Genomic DNA, 19601 nt, shown 5'->3' with positions numbered 1-19601 from the left:
CTCATGCTTTCAACAATCACATTTTTATAGATACCTCTCAAGTCCACACCTCTACCAGTCATGAATCTGCTTACTTGTAATTTTGCATGTCCAATTACCAATAAAATATTACCTCTTGTATAGTGGATCAACTCCATAATATATTGAAAAACAAACAAATCTCTGTTTTCTCCGTTAATCCATTCCTTTACATGGGATCATACATTGAGAGTTTGAAGGGATTCTGGAGGCCCTCTGGACATATTTTGCCATCTTATGCATGAGGAACTGAGCCATATGGAGCTTAAGTGACTTGCCCAAAGTCATACAAGTAGTATCAAAGCCAGGGTTTGAATTCAGGCTCTCTAATTCAAAGTCCATTCCTCATTTGATTGTGCCATGTTACCTACCTCCAAGCACACCTTTATTCCCATCTTTTAAGTCAGTACTCAAAAGGATATATGGTCCTATTGAACTATAACCTTTTAATTTCCATAAATAATTTATGTCATCTTGTATTTCAAATGACACCCAGTTTTATATTTTCATAGTAACACTAAACATAATCATCACTACTATTTCCCTAGAGTCTAAATATAAGTGTAAGACCCACTTGGGTAGTGCTGTGAAATAATCTAATAATGCATATTGAGTACTCAGAGGGTAGTGTGATTTAAGATTCTCTGAGATACTAGTAAGTATGAATCTGGTGTAAGGAAATTTCTTCAGTTTTGAAGGAACCTCATATGAGGAAAAGATCTCGAGGAAGGGAGAAGAAAGAAAGAGAGAGAGAGGGAGGGAGGGAGAGATTGACTTTTGAATAGCAGATAAAAACCATTGGAATAGCAGAGGTTGTCTCTTGAAAAAACAAGGATTGACACAGGCACCTATAAAAGGTAGGAAGCAGGCAGGGAATTAAAATGCACAAGTTTAGGGGCACAGCCAAGATGGTAAAGGCAGGGATTCATCTCAGCTTTCCCAAATTCATCTCCAAATAACATTAAAATAATGTCTCAAAATAAATTCTGGAGAGACAGAACCAACAAAGAGAAAGGGTGAAACAATTTTCCAGGCCAAGACAATTTGGCGGAAAAGGTCTGTCTCACTGGGGTAGAGTGGACAGTCTAGCATCCAGTAGAGACCCCACCAGCAAAGACCACACCTGGCAAGCCAGCTGCATATCTTGGAGGTGACTGAATCTGTGGCAGTGGAGGTTTCTGAGATCTCAGTCCTTAGATGGCAAAGGAGACAGAAAACTGGTCATAAGTAGATTACAGGGAACCCTTTTCTAGCCCTGGAAGCAGGACTGTGTTGCATTCCCAAAAAGCAATACTGGGTTTTAGTCCCAGGGCAAGAAGGAGCACCAGCAAGAGCAGGGACCCTGGTTGCAGTTCCAAGGCAGAAAAGAGTGCTTGTGGTCACTCACAGAGCAGAAGAGCAGTAACCACACCTCTCCTTATATCCTAGCACATTGAAAGAACTGAGAGCTTGCAAACCCCAGAGCTAGCTCTGAAAACAGCAGCATGAAAATCCTAAAACTTTGAACAGTTCCCTTTCCACCCTGGGAGCAGAATCCAACTTTAACATAAAAGTTAAGGAATAAACTGGAAAAAATGAGCAACCAACAAAAATAAAGAACCTGAAGATAGAAAGCTACTTTGATGATAGGGAAGATCAAAACACAAACTCAGAAGAAGATAATGAAATCAAAGTAGTGACAGCCAAAGCCTCAAAGAAAATTGTGACTTGGTCTCAAGACCTGGAAAAGACCAAAAGGAATTTTAAAAGTCAAACAAGAAAAACAGAGGAAAAATTGGAAAAAGAAATAAAAATGACACAAGGAGATCATGAAAAAAGAGTCAACAGTTTGATAAATGAGGCACAAAAATAATACTGAAGAAAATAACACTTTAAAAAATAAAGTAGGCCAAATGCCAAAAGAGGCATAAAAATCTGTAGAGTAGAAAAACTCCTTAAAAAGTAGAATTGGTCAAATAAAAAAGGAAGTACAAAAGCTCACTAAGAAAATAATTCCTTAAAAATTAGAATTACAGTTAGTGAAAACTAATGATTCCATGAGATATCAAGAAATAATAAAACAAAATCAAAAGAATGAAAAAATAAAAGAAAATGTAAAATATCTGATTGGAAAAACAACTGACCTGGAAAATAGGTTGAGAAGAGATAATTTAAGAATTATTAGACTACCTGAAATATATGATCAAAAAAAAAAGAACCTAGACATCATATTTTAAGAAATTATCAAAGAAAACTGCTCTGATATTCCAGAATCAGAGGATAACAGAATTGAAAAAATTAACTAATCATCTTCTTAAAGAAATCCCAAAGTGAAAATTCCCAGGAATATTATAGCCAAATTCCAGAGCTCCTAGGTCAAGGAGAAAAGATTGTAAGCTGCCAGAAAGAAACAATTCAAATATCAAATGGAGCCACAGTTAGGAGAACAAAAAATTCAGCAGCTTCCACATTAAAGGATCAGAGGACTTGGAATATGATATCTGGAGGGCAAAAGAGATAGGATTACAACCAAAATAACCTACCCAGCAAAACTAAGTACAATCCTTCAGGGGAAAAAATGGATATTTAATGAAACAGAGAACTTGCAAGCATTCTTGATGAAAAGAACGGAACTGAATGGAAAATTTGACATTCAAACAAAAGACTCAAGAGAAGTATAAAAAGGTAAACATGAAAGAGTGATCATAAGGGACTCAATAAATTGAAACTGTTTACAATCCTATATGGGAAAGTGGTAATTGTAACTCCTAAGAACTTTATCTTTATTAGGGCACTTAGAAGGAATATAGAGAGAGAGGGTACAGGTATGAGTTGACTATGATGAGATAATATATGAAACAATAAATTAAGGTGTAAGAAAGAGGGATGCACTGGGAGAAGGGAGAGGTAGAATGAGGTAAATCATCTCACATGAAAGACACATGAAAGGCCTTTCACAGTGCAGGGAAAGACTGGGGATGGAAGACACAGGTTACACTTGAACCTTACTCTCATCTGAATTGGCTCAAAGAGGGAATAACATCCACACTCATTTGGGTATAGAAATCTATTTTAGAAGGGGAGGGGAACAAGAGAAGGAAGTAGAAGGGAGGGTGGATTGGAGGAGGCAGTGGTCAAAAGCAAAACACTTTTGAGGAGGGACAGGGTGAAAGGAGGGAGAGAAGGATGAACAGGAGGGGAAAGCAAAATGGAGGAAAACACACAGTAATTATAACTCTGAATGTGAATGCATTTGTGTAGCAGAGTGGATTAAAAACTATAATTCTACAATATGCTGTTTACAAGAAACATACTTGAAACAGAGAGAAACAGTAAAAATTAGGAGCTAGGACAGAATCTATTATGCTTCAGCTGAACTAAAAAAAAAAAAACAGGGCTAGCAATCATGATCTCAGACAAAGCAAAAGCAAAAATAGATCCAATGAAAAAAGATAAGCAGAGAACTACATTTTGCTAAATGTACAAACAGGCAATGAAGTAATATCAATACTAAACATTTATATACCAAATGTTATAGCAATCACATTCTTAAAAGTTAAATGAGTTATATTTCTATAGAAATAGCAAAAGTACACCACTGGGGGACCTCAACTTTCCTCTCTCAGAACTAGATTAAATCTAACCAAACAGTAAACAAAAAGGAAGTTAAGGAGATTAATTGAATTTTTGAAAATTTAGATATGATAAACCAACCTCTAGAGAAAAGTGAATGGGAATAAAAAGGAATATATCTTTTTCCCAGCTGTATATGATACCTATGCAAAAATGGCCATTGTTCTTTCCATTTGTGTTACATAATTTTCCTTCTTTTTTTCACTTTGCATCAGTGATTCTTTTTTGTGTTTCCCTATATTTATCATGGAAGTTACTTACAGCACAGTAATGTTTCCTTACGTTTCTTTTTTAAATTATGCACTGGGATATCTACCTAGCTTTGAAAACTCTGGATTAAAGGTATGGACATTTTAATCACTTTACTTGCATAATTCTAAATAATTTTCCAGAATCACTGTACTAGTTGACAGTTTCACCAACATTGTTGTGCCTATTTTTCCACAAACATGTCAACTTTTACTATTCCCGTTTTTTGTCCCCATGTGTGGGGTATGAAGTAAAAGATCATACTTGTTTTAATTTTTATTTATTTTGGTATCTGTGATTTGCATATAGATGATAATAGTTTTTCATATAGATAGATGATAATAGTTTATAATATTTTTTCAGAACTGTTTCCCCCACTCCCATATATTTTGACTACATATATGGGAGAATGCCTTTTGGTTTTACATATTTGTTCAATTGTCTATATATCTTATGAGAGAATTGATTAAAGATTTCTTTCCCAGAAAGTCACTTCTTTTCTTATTCTAGATGAATTAATTTTATTTGTGCAAAATTTTCAATTTTAAATAATCAAAATTATCTATTTTATCACTTATAATTGCCCCTACCCCTCACTTAGTTAAGAATTCTCCTCATAGTTATAAAAGGTACATGATCTGCTTCTTTTCCAATTTTAATGGCACTATCTCTAAGATTCAGTTCACATCTACTATGAATTTATTATTGAATGTGATATAAGATGTTAGTATAAGCCTAATTTCTTCTTGACTGTTTTCCAAATTTTGCAGCAGTTTTTATTGCATAAGAAGTTCATTCGTAAGTAATTTTTGTTTCGAGGTTGATCAAACACTTGGTTATTGAGTAAAAAGTTTAAATCCTGAAGGTAAGAACAGCATGTAAATAAATAGAGCATGTAAATAAATAGATATCTACAAGATACACATAGATTAATTAGAAGGTAACTTTAGAGGGGAAAGCACAAACAACACAAGCAGAAAGACTTCATTTAGAAGATGGCACTGAAGCTACATATTAAAGGAAACCACAGATTCCCAGAGGCAGAGGTGAGGAGATAATTCCAGGCATAATGGATGGCCAGTAAGGAAATAGGAGACAAGGAGATATGTGTAAGGGATAGCAAAAAGGCCAGTATAGCTTGGCAGTAGGGAGCAGCAAGAGAAGTACTGTGTGATGCTCAAAAGGTAGAATGGGGTAGATTTTGAAGAGCTTTAAATATCTAAAAATGGACCCTATATTTCACCTTAGAAGAAATGGAGTTTGATTGGAGAGGGGGCTGTATATGTGTGACACAGTTATATTTGCACTTTAGAAAAATCACATTGGCAGGTATGTGGAAGATGGATTTGAATGGTGAGAACCTAAGGCTGAAAGAATAATTAGAAGATACTTCAATAATCCAGGCAAAAATTGAAGGCCTGAACTAGGGTGATACCTATGTAGGTGCACAGAACTTGACAGATGCAAGAGATGTTGTAGAAATAGAAAGGACAACAAAGACGAACTGTTGGTTAGTGAACATTTAGAAAAGGAAGTAACCGTCACAAAAAGCCAACGTGTCTTCTTCAAGAATAGGTTATACTGGGCCAACCTCATTTCCTTTTTTGATAAAGTTACTTTATTGGAAGAGCAAGGGAAAAGTGTATAATTTTTCTGGATTTTAGCAAGACATTTGACGGTGTCTAATCCTAATTCATGGACAAGATGATAAGGTATGAGGTAGGTGGTGAATTCAAAAATGGTTGAATAGTTGAACCAAAGGAATAGTCTTTAATGGTTCAGTGTTAACTGGGAAGGAGGTCTCCACGGCAGTAGTCTGTGCTTAGCCTATGCTATTTAATATTTTATGAATGACTTTCATGGAGGTATAGATGACACAATTTATGAATGATTCAAAGTTGGGAGGGATCATTAATATACCATATCGCACTTTATTCTTGTGGAAAGGTTGGAAAGATGCAGACCAAATGACAATACAATTAGATAGATTTAAGAATTGATTAAATTGTTGGATTCAAATGGCCTTTAAAAATTGTTCATCATCAACTTAAAGAGAAGCATTCAGTGCAGTGCCCTAGAGAGCTGTGCTTGGCCTTGAGCTGCTCAACAATTTTATCAACACTTTGAATAAAGGCATTGATGAGCTACTTCTCAAACTTGCAAATGACACAAAACTTGGAGGGATACCTGACGCACCAATTGACAGTCAAAATGCACACCAAAATAATGTTAACTGAATTAAGTATTGAGATAAATCCAATTAAATGAAATTTAATAGGGATAAAAGTAAAGTCTTATGCTTGGGTTCAAGAAATTGACTTTATGGAAAAAAAATGGCTAGAAGCTACAAAAAAAGGAAAATTCAGGCTTGATGTAAGGAAATCATTAAAGGAAAGAGGTACAGATTGCTGTATTTGGATGTTTCAAATATGACTTGGCAAATGCTTCTAATGTGCTTTGAAGATGAAAATTGCCTTAGGAGCACTAAATTATTTTAGCTTATTGTGTTTCGTATGATTAAAAGGCCACTGAGGTAAAACCATTAATCAAACAGGAATATAAGAAGTCAAAATGAGGTTAAAGCTGAGTGAAAAGAAACATGTTGCAATATAAAGCACAGTTAGTCCCACTGTTCTGACATAGTTAATTAACTATGTTCTTTAAACAAAACAATACACAAAGAAATATGCCACAGGAAGACTGAGAAATCATTCTTGTTGTAATTGATATAATGGATTGAATGACTATCTTATAATATGTTATTCTGAAATGGAAAGAGGTTTAATTATCATGGCAACTAACTTATTTGATATCACTTGTCAGGCCTCTCAAGTCTGGAGGAGCAACACTTGGCCAAATTACCCCTTAATACTTTTAATGATGGCCTAGCAACACAAAAATGATGTGAAATTGTATCTACTCCCCTGGCATGCATACTTTACTGGGTTTTCCAAACTGCCCTTAAAAAAAAACTCAGGTTTTCTTTTGAAACTTTAAATAAGATTCAAAATAAGCTCAATATCTAGAGATTTAGAAGTTAACTCTTTAACAGAAAAAGTTCATGGCGCGCGCATACACACACACACACACACACACACACACACACACAACATATTTGAAGTACAGACTCTCACAGTTGAAAGGGACCACAGGCCTTCTAATCCAGATCATATTTGAAAAAAGAATTCCCTCTCCAATATCCCCAGGCAATGGCTTTTTAGATTTTGCTTAAATACTTCTAGTGAAGAAAAACCAAACACCTCCTGTGGGTGACTGAAACATTTCTGAATTGTTCTAATTGTGAGGAAGTTGTCTCCTAAAAATTTAACTCATTGCCTTCAGTGATGTTGGCACAATGAAAAAAAAATCTAATACCTCTTTTACCTAAGTTCAGTTAAATTCTCTAAGACAGCTATTTTGTACTCTGCTTGTGACTTGTTAGGAGTCTTTGTTTAGAGTTGAATTTGGTATAGTGGGAAAAGCACTGGGTTGCGAGTCAGGAGATCTGTGATATAGTTTGAAGCCTGCCCCTTAATAGTTTTGTGACTTTATGCATCTCCTCTCACATTTCTGAGCCTCAATTTCTTCATATATTAAGGAGTTTGAATTAAATTATCTGTAGGTCCAAAGGTCCTCTCGAGTTTTTTGCTTTTTTTTTTTTGTTATTTCATAAACTAACTCTTAAAAGCAAGTGAATGGAGATTATGTGATTTGTGGTAGTTTTCCGTAAAACTTTCCAAGCAAAAAGTCTCAAAAACAAGGAATTTTGGAACAGATTTAGAAAACTAAAGTTGAAAATCAACAAATGAATACAAAATAAGTACATAAGAAAATTTTCAAAACAAGGTTAGAAATGGATAAAAGGGAAAACAAAAAGTCTGAGATGTTAAACAAAATTAAAAGCTGGTTCTGTGAAAAAACTAACAAAATTCATAATCCTTTAATGAAACCAATTAAAGAAAAAGATAAAGAAATCAAATTACCAATTTTTTTTAAAAATATAAATACAGGTAAGTCATAAAATATAAGAATAAATAAAGAATTATCATAACTTATTAACACACATATATGCAGTAAAACAGAGAAATCAAAGGAAATTATTTCCTACAAAATTATAAAATACCCAAATTAACAGAAGTGAAATCAAAATCTTTAAAAAGTCAATCTCAGAAAATGTAACTTAAAAAGCCATAAATGAACCAACAATAAAAAATACCCTAGTACAGAAAGATTTATACATAAACTCTCTCAAAATTTTTAAAATGATTAATTACTACTATATTACATAAATCATTCTTTAACATTAAGGAAAGAAAAACTCTACATAACTTTTTATGGGTCAAATGTGATCCTAATACCTAAACTAGAGGGTAAAAACAAGTATCATTAATGAATATAAATATAAGAATTTTAAATAAAATTTCAGCAAAAAAGATTATATAATCTAACTAAGTTATTATTCACTGAGATAAAATTGAAGTTATATTGGAAATACAAGATGGGCTCAACATTGGGAAAACAACAACTAATCATATTAAAAACAAAAATACCTCCAAACACATAATTTTTATCAATAAATACATGAAAAGTATTTGATAAAGCATAATATTCATTTATGCTAAAAAAAAACCCTAAAATGTACAGACATTGTAAGAACATTTTTCTAGTATAATAATGTCTAAAACTGAATTCCACAATTATTTCAAAATTAAGCAAGGGTAAATAACCATGCCCTTTCTCTCCACTACAGGTTGAAATAATTCCAGAAAACCTAGTGATTGTATTTAAGACAAGAGAAAGAAATTATACTATTACGAATTGGCAAAGAAGAGGCAAAATTTATCATTACTTTTGGACAGTGTGATAGTTTATTTTAAAACTCCAGAGGATAAGAAGAAACTAGCTATGACAGTCACTTCAGTAAAATAGCAGAATATAAAATAAATCCACAAGAATCGATAGCCATTCGATATAACAATAACAAAATTGGGGGGGGGCATATGACAAATTATTCCAAATCAGCAATAATAAGAGAACTGCACATCAAAACAAGTCTGAAATTTCATCTCACACAGCAGCAGATTGTCCAAAAAGGAAAAAAAAAAAAGATGGAGACAGTCAATATCAAAATGGCTACTAAAAGGCAGCTAATTGTTAAAACAAGTTGAGAATTATTCTATAAAGATGACTAAATTGTCCATTTAACCTTCTAACCAGAGATTGTACTGTTAGGCACAGTATTAAAGATAAATAGATAAATTATAAAGACAAATTTAAAAATAGAAAGACTACACATACGCTAAAAATATTCATTGCACCACTTTTTCTGATATCAAAGTACAAGGAGCAAAGTAGATGCCCATTGATAGATTAATGACTAAAGAAATCATGCTATATAAATGTAATAGAATATTACTATGCCATGACAAATTATAGATATAGATTTGCCATATATATAGATGGATACAGAATTGCCAGAAACATGGGAGTACTTACATGAAATGATACAAAGTACTCTAACCAGAACCAAGAAAACAAAATGAACAATGGCTTTAATAGAAAGAAAAATAAAATGAAACTAAATTCTATGTTATTACATAGACCAGCACTTGCCCTATAGAAGAGCCAAGAAAATGTATTTCCCTCTGTTGAAGAATTCAGGGATTCTGAGTGAGGAAAGTTGCATATATTTTCTGGCATCATTAATTTGTTGATTAGTTTTCTTGAAGTGCTTTGCTTTGGGGCATGTTTGCTTAACCTTTGTTGAAGGGAAGTCTGACTAGGTGGGTAGAGGTGGAAGTAAAAAGGAGAGATCAACTCATCAATACATATGTTTTAAAAACAAAAAGGCATCAATTTTTAAAAAAGATAACAGATGAATATCAATTGCAGAGAAGTCAACAAATTCATAAATTATTTCTGATTATACTTTTTTTCCAAAGAAAATAAGAGACTTTCTGTTTTATTACAGATCATTGAAAATGCAAAAGTATAGGTAATTTTTGTTTTATTTTAATTAGAAATAAACATTTCTATTTAAAATTTCACTAATCTTAATAAATCTTTTACTATATGCTATATTTAGCTGACCTAATATACTACATCCATCTTACAAATGTAAGAATGGAAGCATAGAAACATGATATATGTATACTACAAAGTCATAATCTCTGTTCCCCAAAATAAAGGGTAACAGAAAACAACACCACCAAGCCTTCAATAACAAGCATTTAGGGAGTGTTTACTATGTGCCAGGCAGGCATTGTGCAAAACACTGAGAATGCAAATACAAGCAGAAAGAAAGATAATCCTTGCTCTTATGTGGCTTACATTTTAATAGTGAAAGACAACATATAAAGGAAGCTGGAAAGGGAAGAAATAGATGAATGTATCAAGTTGATGGGAGGCATGGTAGACACTTCAGAGAGTCAACAGTAGAGCCTGGTAAGAAATGAAGACACAGTTGACCTGGGTATCCTACTTAAAATGGAAATTCTGAGAAGAACCAACCAATCAGAAGGAGAGGATGTAGAGGTATTTCCAATGCATGAAGTTCATGGGTAAAGTGAGTTTCCAGAGTGATTAAGCCCAGGAGAAATCTGCTCAGTTCCAGACTCATCATCATCTACTCCTAAAACACAAGATATTTATCCTTTAAATCCTAGAAATTCTGTCCACAGCAGACCAACATCCAAACTCTTAGCTCTGCTATATAGCCCCTGGTCACTATCTAGGGTCTTGAATACAGGTTCCTGGCCTAACCTGGTCCTGTGAAACTTCACTTTCCTGATCACTAATTTCCCCCTAAAATTGGTTTTCACAGACTGTAGCTCCACCAAGATGTGATTACTGATTTCTAAGTGCTGAATCCATAGATTTAAACTGTAGGTATACTTAGACAATTACAAGATCTTAGTACCAGTCTAGCAAAGAGAATTATAGGTGATAATATAATTCAATTCAATTCAATTCATCAGGCTTTGACTGTTCTGTGTCCAGTTCTCAGGAGATAGGCAAAACTAAAAGCAGTTCCTGGCTTCAATAAGTTTACATTCTTCTGGGGGCCTTCTACCAAGTAATGAATATTTTAGAAGGTAAAAGGAAAAAAGTTCTTCCTAATGTAGCTCGACTGCTTTCACAATAGAATAAAGAAGTGTTTCTCAACTTTTTTCAGACCATAAACTGTAATCATTATCAGGACACACAGAGACTTGGGAAATGGGAGAAATGGGATCTCTAACCAATTATACTCTTTCCAATATGTCACCATGGTGCTATGGTGCCCTCGTATACTCCATTTTCTCCCACTTGCTCTGGGACCCGTAATCAAAACAATAAACACCATTACATCTGGGGGAAAATGTATCAATTGACTTTCCTAAGGCTCCATTCACCATCACTATGACTTCCCAGAACAAGTCTCTTCAAAGACTGTTTTGTGGCTACCACTTTCCTATATGTGTCCACTAAAATATAAGCTCCACAAAAACAAGAGTGGTCGCCTTTTTGTAGCTGTTACCTCAATAGCTAGTGTACTCCCAGGAAAAGTAATAAATACTTAATATGTTTTCATTCATCCATTCATTCATTTTCATTCATTCTCTACTCTTTCCATTCTTCTACCTAGTCACTACTGAACCAGAAAGAAATCAGTCATTAATTACCTAGCATGAACTCTGTGTAATGCAGTATAATGAGATATACCAGGCATGGCCACACCCTCAAAAAGTTTACTATTTTATTGGGAAGAGAAAATGCATAGATCAAAGTTAAATTATTGTTTCCTCATAAGTAAAATAAGCGTTTTGAAATAGATGGCTTCCAATATTCCTTTCCAATATAAACTGGTGATCCAATGATTATATGAAGGCCAAAAGATTTGGAATTGGAAAGAACTTTAGACATCATATAGCTTCATCCATCATTATAAAGATGAGGAAACTGAAGTGAGAGAATTTGACACAAATATGATTAAATGTTATATTAGTAGAGGAACCTGTAAAAGCTAAAAAGTGAAAAGAAGGGAGAAATCATTATGGGAAGACTTTATGGAGGAGAAAGGACTTGAGCTAAGGCCTTAATAGCAGAAAGAATTAGAATGGTCAGATAGAAGAGGACATCTTTTGTGCAAGCCCTTTTCTCCACTCAGCTACCACATTATTTCAGGCTCTTATCACCTATCTCTTTGACTATTGTAATAGATTCCTAATTTGTCTCTCTACTTCAAATCTTGCCTCACTCCAATCTATACTCCACACAGATGCCACAGTGACCTTCCCAAAGTTTAGAGCTAACCATCCTCCCCTCCCCATCCTACTCACCTCACACACATAAAATAAAATAGCTCCCTATTATCTTCACATTAGAATACAAACTGGCATTTAAAGCTCTTCACAACCTACCTTTCCAGATTTATTCAACATTATTTCCCTCTGCACACTCTGCAGTCTAGACAAATAGGTTTTCTTACTGTTATTCACACAGGACAGACACTAACTGTCTCCCATGCCTGGAATCCATCTCCTCCCTAATCACTTTTTGGAAGCCCTCATTGCCTTCAGTACTTACCTTAAGTGCTACCTTCTACATGAGGCTTTTCCTGGTCACCCCAGTTACTAGTACCCCCTCAAGGTTATTTTGTATGTGTTTGTTTGTACCTATATATGCATATATTTATACATGTATAGGTATGTATGTATGTATACATACATATATACACATATATACCCACACATGCAAATGTATGTATATGTATAAGTATGTATATATGTTTTCCCTCATTAAGCTCCTCCAGGGCACACTTTCGTTTGCTTTTGGCTTATATCATCAATATCTGGCATAGTGTCTGGCACTTACAAAATGCTTAATAAACACTTGTTTATGACTGATCACTTGTTCAAGTCCATGGAAACACCGTATGAAAAGGTTTATTTGGTAGGCAATATGATTAACTCATTTGGACCCAGTGTTTACACTGAAAAGCCACAAGAGATAAGGGTAGAAAACCAGGTGGGAGACAGATGTGGAGAGCTATGAAAGTCCTCTATCTATACAAATTCTCTGCTTCTATTTATTTACTCTCCTAATTAGGAGCATCCAGTTTATAAAAGTTTGTATATGAAAACAGTCAGCTTGTTCCATGACAAGGCTGGGGTAAGTCATCAGAATTTCTTTTCTGCCAAATAATATTTTCCCATAGAAATAATGCTATAAATGATAGTTAGGTTCCAATGCTAGTTCACCAAAACTAATATAACCCATAACAGGGGAAATTTCACCAATGTTAGAGATTAAATAGGCTTTTGTGAGCTGGCCTGAGAACCCAAACGCTATTTATAAGATTGTTTCTGTGGGAAAATACGTTATAAATTCCACATAACTGATTTATTACTAAACTTTTGAAAACATGTTTTCTTTCTTATATTGGGACTTCCTGAATATTTATGTGTGACAAATATACATACTAGCCATCTTCCCTCCCTGACCTACCAGAATTGTCACAACTACCCTGCACATGGTCAAAAGCCTTAAGTCAAAAAATCGGCCAAAGGGAAGGCCAATATATTCCAATATACTATGATTTCTTCACTACAAACCAATATGTTCCCATCTACTTATTGGTTGGTAATGATGTAATAATAGCTAACATTTATATAGCACTTTAAGTTTCAAAAAGTGCTTTGCACATATTTTTGATTCTTAAAACAACCTTCTAAAGTAGGTGCTATTATTATCCCCCTTTTGCATCTGAGGAAACCAAAGTTGAAAAAAGTTAAATGACCTACCCAAGATCTCATAGCTAGTCAGTGTTAAGGCAGGATTTGAACTCATCTTCCTGATTCCAAGTCCAATATGCTATCTATTACCCAAATCTGCCTCTCTAGATTCAAAGATTCTAAATACCCCAGAGAGCAGAAAGTCCTTAAAGACTTACTTTCAGTCCATAGAACCAACATATGTCTTATTTTGTTATCGGGAAAAACTGAAGAGTAGCAATTTTCAGATAGGTTTCTGTTTCTAGGTGCCTGAAACAATGGAAAACTGAATGATCAAAAATTCGATTCTACATTTCAAGTCCTCAAGATTTAATCATAATTGGTTTTGAATTCCATTTTAAAATTTTACTCATTTATTTATGTCATATCAGTGATTGAAATAAGAGACTTAACTAATTCCACAGCCATATTATGTAATATATGATTAAAATAAACGTTTTGAAAAGAGCCTGGCTGCTATATTTTATCATTGCCTAATATGTAAGTGGATTGAACAACTATAGGGTACTAGCTTTATTTTGGGGCCTAATGATTTTTTTACTGTGACTGCATATAAAAGGTAGATGTGCCCTTTGACACCTTGTTTGACACTTCTCAGTGACTTTGGCTGTCCCTAAGATGAACTGGTTGACTTAGAACATCCCTTTTCTACTTCCTGAATGTGGGTTTCCCTTATAGGAGCTGCCTTCAACATGACTGACTGAGACTGTTGGGTGGGCAGATTCTTGTCAGAAGAACCACCTCATTCAATTTAAATTTAAAAGGAATCTTTACAGCATATTTGTTTTTTTTTCTTTTTCTTTTCTCTCTTCCACCTTTAACCTTCCTTCTGAAGAGATTTAGGGGTTCAAATAGATGGGCAGAGTGTCCTCCACTCTAGGAACCATTAATGGTGTCTTTGGAGAGACATATAAAAGGTAGTAGATATGCCTACATACATGTTCCAGAAGGGAACTCCTGGGAAAAGTCATTCCTTAGATTTCCGTTTAAATTTCTTACCAGAAATGGGAGATTTCTTGGGCACCCTAGCCTCAGGGAAGGGTTGCTTACAAAGCAACCTCAAGCTCAAGAGTTCAAGGAACTGAATTCTATCCAGAGAAGACAGATTTCCTAAGCAGTATACCTCTTAAAGAGTGAAAAATAATCACTCCTGTTATCCTCATGCTCAGTGGAGCAGCTGCCAAAAGTTAAAAGCCACAATACAGAGGAAAAAGAGAAACATTAACCTTCACAAGTACAGTGAGGAATTCAATCAGTCCAGATCTAATGGTAAGGAGGTTTCTTGTCTAGAGGCTTCAAGTGTGTTTGCCTTTTAGGGTAACTTAAAACTTTATTTTGGAACTGCCAATATGAGTTCTCTGCATGGGACACTGTGGAAAAGTGGGAGCCATCAGAGAAAGGAAAGATAATTGTGTTATTTATGGGCAGTGTGAATACCTCCCTCACTGGCCCAGCATGCCAGTTGGTGGTGCTGACTCTGGATTCTTCCTGAAACCCATTAATTCAACTTTTGAGAAGTTCTGAGTAGCCCCAAGAACTTCAAAGACAGCCACAATTAAGCTAAATGGAATATAAACCCTATTCTTTAGGTTTCATACACTTTTTAATATTACTCTATACTGCATTAATTTACATTCCATTTTGCTTTCTATGTAGATTAAGACAAGCAAGAGCAAATCAAATTATGGACAGTTAGGTGGTGCAGTGGATAGGGTATTAGCCCTGGAGTCAGGAAGACTTGAGATTAAATCCAGCCTCAGACATTTACTAGCTGTGTAACCCTGGGCAAGTCACTTAACCTCTGTTTGCTCTAGTTTTCTCATCTGTAAAATGGGAATAATAATAGCACCCACATCCCAAGGTTGCCAATGAGGATCAAATGAGATAATGATTGCAAAACACTTAGCACAGTGCCTGGTACATAGTAAGCACTATATAAATGTTAGCTATTTATTATTATTATTATTATTGTTATTATTATAGCAAAACCTGTAACTACACAAACTGATACAGCTTACAGATGTGTTAACAGATTGCATGGTTGACTTCATTACTATGTCCTGGATGTGATACAATAGATAAAGGCTTTAAGTATGCAAAAACACAAAAATTTTGCACGATCTATGGTCTGCTTTGGGTCTTTTGTACCTTGGACATTTTTCTGAGGGGTAAAATAAAGACTATGTTCTATTTTGTAGCATATCCTTAACTACTTCACCAGCTTGCATTCTCAGTTATGAACTGGGTCTCTCTAAAGGCAGAAACCTTCAAGTATAATGTACTCTAGATCCATATTCCACAAACAAAAGAATGAAACAATCCCTACTAACAAGAAGTTTACACTTTAATGGGAGAGAAGATAAAGACATATATAACTATATATAGAATAAATACAGTAATAATAATATAGTGTTTATAAATTGCTTTAGGGTTTGCAAAAGACTTTACAAATATTATCTTCACAACAACTGGGAAATAGGTGCTATTTTTATGATTACTATTTTACTTATGAGGAAACTGAGGCAAACAGAGGTTGAGTGACTTGATCAGGGGACACATTTGGTGTTTCAGGCCAGATTTGAGCTCAGTATTTTTTGTCACCAGGTCTGATGCTCTATACACTGCACCACCTAGCTGGCTATGATTTGATTCAATTTTGCTTGTCTTGATTCACATAAAAAGTAAAAATGGAATGTACATTAAAATAGCATTTATCAATATTTTTAAAAGACTTCCTGTTTCAAGGTCTAACACTTTATCTTTTATGCAAGGTAGTCTGAGAAAGAAAATAGGAGTTGCTGATGTTGTTTGTCCTTCATGCTCAAAGAGTTGAAGGAGCTTGTGCAGGGATCAGGAAAAACTGAATTTTGAAGGTGGTACCAGACCTGCTTCTTGCAAGAAGAGAAGGTGTCTTTGAGGTGTAAGTGAACAACAAGTGCTTTGCAAACACTGGGGGCAACCAGTATAAAGATATGGAGGGCAATAGTGTGTCATGTGTGAGGAATAAAGGGAATACCAGTTTAGCTTGGTTGCAGAGAGTGAGTAAAAGGAATAATATCCAATGAGGCTAGGAGGATGGGATGGGCTCTGGTATTGATGGGATTTAAAAGTTAAATAGATATGCTTCAATTTTTTTTTTTCCTGGAGACACACTGGAGTAGACTGACTAGGGGAATAAGATGATTAGTTCTGCACTTAAGGAAAATCACTTTGGCAGCAGCATGTAGCATGAACTGGAATGGGGAAAGACTTGAGAAAAGAAAACTATTTAGGATGATTTTTGTAATAATACTCTAGGCATGAGATGAGGAGGGTTTAAAATAGTGTTGACTGGGTGAGAAGAAAGAAGCCTATTATTCCAAAAGATGCCCTTTCTAGGACAAGATTTGGTGATTGACTAGATGTGTGGAATGAGTGAGAATGACAAATCAAGGATAACAGCATTATTGCAGTCCTGAGTAATTGGAAAGATGGTGGCAAGAAGGAGAGAGATACAGAGACATAGCAACCGACCTAATCTCAGAGATACAACCAGAGAATTTACACAAGTAAGAGTACAAAATTGCTTAAAGAAAAATAGAAACAGCATCATTGGAACCAAGAGTTCAGCTGTATTTCAGCCACCATACAATGATGATGTGCTTTCCATTGACACTGGTATATTTATAAGAATTAGAAGACTGAAGGTTTGGATTACAATTCATCATTTTTCCTGGCAAATGATTCACCAACTTATCTTCTAGCAGTGATTACTTCATTAAAGATAATAAAACATGAGAAAAGATTGTATAAGAAATTGACTCTTTGCACTATGAACTTATATCAGAATTCTTAAGCTACAGTAGGCCTGTTCAGGAGGGCTTTAAGAGATTGAGAGACATTTTGGAATTGTGATATGGGGTTTTTCTGATGATCTTGAAGACATCAACATTGAATGAAAATCCCCATATTAAAACTAATTCTATTAAAGGTTTACAGTTTTGTTTCAGTATAGGAGTAGAGTGCTAAATATTCATGTCTGTTAAAGATCACTTCTTTTAGGAAAGTAAAAAGTGATTTTTTTTTACCCTGACAATTTCTTTTTCAGTATAGTAGTGAAGCTAAATGGTACAGTGGATAGAGAGCTGGATCTTGAGTAAGGAAGACATGAATTCAGATCTTGCTTCAGAATCTGAGTGAGTTACTTAACCTCTGCTTCAGATTTTTCATCTGTAAAATGGAGAAAATAATAGTACCTACTTTCCAGACTTGTATACATAGCAAATGAAATAACATTTGTAAAGCACTTTACAAACTTTAAACCAGTATATAAATGTTATATAAATAAATATATATAAATATATAAGTATATGAATAAATCAGTATGTAAACTGGTTATAAAACCAGTTATAAATAGTTATTAGTTTTTTCTATGCCAGACTGCAGTGAGACATAGTGTATAGTATGCTGGATTTAAAGTCAAGAAGATTGGGATTCAAATATCTTCTGTGACACTGTACGACCTTGAGCAAACTACTTAACCTCTCCATGCTTCCAGCAACTTTCTAGGACAAATTTGATTTTTGTTCTTTATTTTTGAAGAGGACCAATCACAGGATGATGTCTTGACTTATATGCAAATTGAATTTAAGTGAGGCAGAGTTGCACAAACTCTTCAGCCTCACTCTCTCTTCCAGTCGTCAAAGTCCAATGGCAAGACAAAGGCCAAGATGACTTGCAATGATTCGGGATGCAGTGAATGACCGCGGCATCTTCAAAGTATGGCCAAGCTCTAAGAGCTCTACAGTGCCTACCTGAGCTGCCTTCATGGCCGTTGGAACAAACTGTTCTCATCCACCCATTCCACTGAGGGAAGTTTTCACATGGTTGAGGTAGACATCCCCTAATTCACTGATGGGTTTGAGGCCTGTGGGTTATTCTCAGCCTGATGTAGCCCATCTGCCAAGATGATTTTACTGAGGTTTTGCCACTGCATGTGTTACAACTTCTTAGAGCCATAGATGAGAGTTAGGTGAAAGATAAACACCAAAGATAGACAAGCAGCTGAAAAGGGCTTTGCAAACCCTCATTCCAGAGGTGCTAGGCCTTTCTGAACACTCCATATACCCTAGGACTAATTTAACTTAACTAAGTCATCAATGCATTGCAATCTGTCTTGGTAGAAGAGGTTCCCATAGCAACAATTCTATATACTGACAAAAAATCACTCACTGATCCTTTTTGTACATTAAGTGTTAAAGGAATAGCATAGTGATCAGGGTTCTTCAACCACTCCTATTTGTCCCTTCAGTTTACTTCAGATTTATTGTCCTGACAGGAAAAGTAGCATTAAAGGATCTATAATTCTTTCTCTCTTTGTTAGCTCAAAGCTCCCAACCAGAGAAATCATTGAAACTTCGCAATACAAAACTAGGAACAAAACAGTTCATATGGGACAAACCCATCAATAAAGTAGAATGGAAAAGAAAAGGTAGATTGCAGAAATCTCATTTTTGCCACCTGTGTGACCTTGTACAAGTGACTTCAACTCTTTGGACTTCTATAAAATAAGAAAGTTGGACTACATGATGTCTGAGGTCGCATCTAGCTCTAAATCTGTCATTGTCCTTCTGAGAAACTTAACCAAAGGGTGGGAACACTAGAAAAATTCTGAAGTTGACACTGAAAGAACAAAGAGAGCATGACTTAGATAGAAGAAAGAAAATCAGAGTAGAGATCTGAAGGTATCAGTAGACATAGAGAAGCAGAAACATCAGATCTAAGAGATTTCCACGCATTATGGTGCAGTCAGAACAATTCTAGATTTGGGGTCATAGGGTCATAGATTTAGAGCAGGAAAAGTCTTTAGTAGTCATTAAGTCCAACACAGATAATTTTACAGATGAGGAAACTGAGTGCTAGAGAGCATAAATGACTTGCCCAGAATCTCACAGTTAGTGACTAAGG

Source organism: Vombatus ursinus, unplaced genomic scaffold (assembly GCF_900497805.2).
Source record: "Vombatus ursinus unplaced genomic scaffold, bare-nosed wombat genome assembly UNPS02014841.1, whole genome shotgun sequence".
Lineage (NCBI taxonomy): Eukaryota > Metazoa > Chordata > Mammalia > Diprotodontia > Vombatidae > Vombatus > Vombatus ursinus.
This window is presented reverse-complemented; position numbering follows the sequence as displayed.